The sequence below is a fragment of the Drosophila subpulchrella genome, unplaced genomic scaffold (assembly GCF_014743375.2).
Source record: "Drosophila subpulchrella strain 33 F10 #4 breed RU33 unplaced genomic scaffold, RU_Dsub_v1.1 Primary Assembly Seq84, whole genome shotgun sequence".
In the NCBI taxonomy this organism is placed as follows: domain Eukaryota; kingdom Metazoa; phylum Arthropoda; class Insecta; order Diptera; family Drosophilidae; genus Drosophila; species Drosophila subpulchrella.
The window spans coordinates 311,467-314,863 of record NW_023665719.1 but is presented as its reverse complement, the minus strand read 5'-3'; the positions used below and the strand labels follow the sequence as shown (position 1 = coordinate 314,863).

At 32.8% G+C, this 3,397-nt stretch overlaps 1 long non-coding RNA gene across 3 annotated transcripts; it reads left to right on the top strand.

Moving 5' to 3' along the window:
• Positions 1–292: 292 nt before the first annotated feature.
• LOC119562708 lies at positions 293–2,855 on the top strand. Of its 3 annotated transcripts, none has more exons than XR_005221975.1 (5): positions 293–1,286; positions 1,509–2,182; positions 2,298–2,530; positions 2,612–2,643; positions 2,720–2,855. It is a non-coding gene; the product is annotated as an uncharacterized LOC119562708 (long non-coding RNA). The 3 variants fall into 3 exon arrangements; XR_005221977.1 differs by having other exon boundaries at positions 335–618; positions 1,907–2,182; XR_005221976.1 differs by having other exon boundaries at positions 335–701; positions 1,907–2,182.
• Positions 2,856–3,397: the final 542 nt, after the last annotated feature.

Genomic DNA, 3,397 nt, shown 5'->3' with positions numbered 1-3,397 from the left:
TTCGCGTTTGCTTTGATCAATGACTCTTCTTCTTGAGCACTAAACAACGCGTGTCATTGAAAAGTTGCAGCCGAAAAAGTTGGACGTGTCGGGCCTTTATTAAAGTGAAGTTGGCATACAAATATAAAATTCAAATTGATCGCGCTATCAAAAAACCATGTGAAGTTTCTTTAAATAAATAAGTGTGTATGTTGGTAGCAACATTTAAAGCCAAAAAGGACATTTTTCGCGGCATGTGTTTTCTTTGAACTGTATTCGGCCATAAATATGTATGTATGTACATATGTACATATATGTATGTACAATTGATTCCGCTTCTTCAACACGGCACGACGCTTGCCATTTCATAATTGCAGCCAAAGAAGTAGGACGTGTCGGAGCTTTGTTATAGTGAAAATAGCCTAAAAATAAATATGTGCATATGTATAAAAGTTAAATTAAAATTATCAAAAATATTTTACCCGTACTACGTTTTCGTAGAATACAACAAATAAGCGCGCGCCGTTACACGCATACATATACATACATACATATGCACGTAATGGACAAACAGAAATCGAACTAAAGTGAAGTTTGTATTAATTATTAAGTGGATTAATATTTTCGGTTCTCAGAAACGTATGTACAGCTGCACACACATACATATACCATAGCGTGCGTTTACCGTTGCTTGGTCGCCAACAAAGTTGAGCGTCCCAGTCGTAAGTTGCGGAACGTGTTTTAAAAAAACATAGTTCTGGGTCGCACCTTTTTTACGCAAAACAGCACGCATGCAAATTTTCCAAGGCAAATGTGGGTGCTGGGTGCATTCTATTGCGGTGCCTTCTAGAAGTGTTTCAGAATAATGCATCCAGAAGCATGCCCAAACACCCGTTTCGGGAACGTATTCCGAAACAAATAGTTCTGGGTCGTATCTTTTTTACGCAAAACAGCACGCATGCAAATTTAACTAGCAAATGTGCGTGCTGGGGGCAGCCTTTTGGGTGCCATCTGGGTGTATTTCAATATAGTGCATCCAGGTGTATTTTAGTGGGAATGTAAAAAAACCAAACTCAAACCCGAAGGTTGCCGATGCCCATTTTTTTAGAATCGTCTTTTTTCGGTACTGTTCTCTTGACAAACAAATAATAAAGACAAAAGGGAATATGCAAGGAAGCGCGCGGTTTTTCTTGTCTCTTGCATTTCTCGTCAGTTGCATTTTTAGTTCTGAAAAGTGAAGTTCGTGCCTCGTGTTTTGAAAAAGTTTGTTGCTTTCTGCCACCAATTTAACATCAATATTTTCACAGGTAAGCAAAGTGTAGATAATTTAGTTCAATATGAACATAACAGAGTACATGTACATTAAACATTCAAACTAAAAACAAATTAAATTAATAAAATAATAATTATTTGAATGTAAATCGTAGAAACAACAGTGTTAATGTGACAAAATAAATATATTATATATTTGTAATATATATACACATGTTTCAAAATATATAATATTAAATTTCCTTTATATCTTTCAGAATCGCAAGAAATGAATGGGCACACCAAGGACTGAACTGCGTAAATGATAAAAGTACATCAACAAGAAGGAAGCAGCAAAGCCCCGTACAGAAGGAGAGTGACTCCGATCAAAAATTAGTTGAGTTCTTGAATATTGAAATAAAAAATAAATATGAAATTGAAATCCAGTCTTATGTATTCCTGGGGAAAACTTCCAGATATTTGATTTTTGAATGCTTCTATGTGCATTCCTGGGTACATGTTACAGGTGCATTAAAAAAGAGTACACCCAGAAGGAGTTTAGTATGTTGCTTCCAGGTGCATTAAAAAAGAACTCACCCAGAATGTGTTTAGTTTGTTGCTTCCAGGTGCATTAAAAAAGAGTACACCCAGAATGTGTTTAGTTTGTTACTTCCAGGTGCATTCCAGATATATGCTTCCAGAAGCATGCAACGGGTGCATTCTTTTTTGTCCCGCACCCGTGTAAAAAGAATGGACAGACTCATCACTTCCGGAACACCTTTTTGATGCCATTTCATAATGAAAGAACGCATGCTGGAATGCTGTCATTTACGACTGGGCTGGAATGCTGTCATTTACGACTGGGGTGCCCTAGCGAACACACACATGTACATTTGCTGCAACACATCTACACACAAACAGCGTGCGTTTACCGTTCCTGGCAAAGTCATAGGTAAGTAAAAAAAACGTACATAGATATAAATACATTTTTGAATGTAAGAATACGGCAAAGTAGGTTTTATAATAACTTTTTTCTATTTCATTCCTCGCAAATATACAAATTTCAGAACGAAGCGTATAAAACTGGATTACATCTTGGAGGTTCCTGTTGAGATCCAAACAAAAAGTGGAAACTGCTAGATTTTGACGAAACTTGGCTGACAAAACGGAATTAATGAGGGAGATTTCAGACTGGAATCTCGTTATCGAAAAATTAAATAAAACCCATCTTACTCGGCGTAAGGATGTGAAAACTCTCGACGGAGCTGAGTTTTTGAAAGTATGCCGGGCGCCGGAATTGGTAATTTATAATTTTAGTCAGACTACATTCAGATTTTGACTTTTTATTTATTTTTTTGTGCTCTTTTGTTGTTTTTTTCAGATTTAAATCTTTTACCAAAGCAGAGACTATTGGTAATTTAATATTTTGTTTAATCTCTTTAAAATGAAATCTATAATTTTCTTTTTTATCTTACTATTTATTTCACAGATAACTTACAAAACTAATTATTGTTTAGCTATTAAGATTGGTAATACTCTACTATTGTATCTATTGGTAATATACTGATCACTGTAAAATAATTATAAGTGTAACTGTATTATTTGTACCCTCCAGCAAGCCGTTATGAAAAATATATGTTTAAATAAAATCGAAAAAAAACAAAAATAAAATTTGTGTACTAATGTTTTTTAGTTTACCAAAAATATTTGAATACCTATCATATTTAATATTACAATTGGCATATTTTGAATAAATATGTCTAGTATTGAATCTTAATAAGACTTATATTGAATTTTAACATTTCGGTTATTCATTTAACTATTAAAATGTTCAAATTTAATATGGTTTCAGTTTATATTAAACACGTGTACTATTTAATTAAAGTTTTTAAAATTTAAAATCAAATAGTCATTGTATTAAATATAAATATGCATTGTATTTAATTTAAATATGGCTTATATTTAACTTAAATATTTAAAATATTAAAATCTATTCCGAAAATATTTAAATTTAATATGGAAAAAAAGGTTAATATGCGCATATTTAAATTTAATAAAAACCGCAATGGATGAAAATCAAAGCGAAAAATATTTGGGTTGAATATGAAATATATGGATTTACTACGTTTTTTTATCAGTGTTGTTATACCCGTTACTCGTAGAGTAA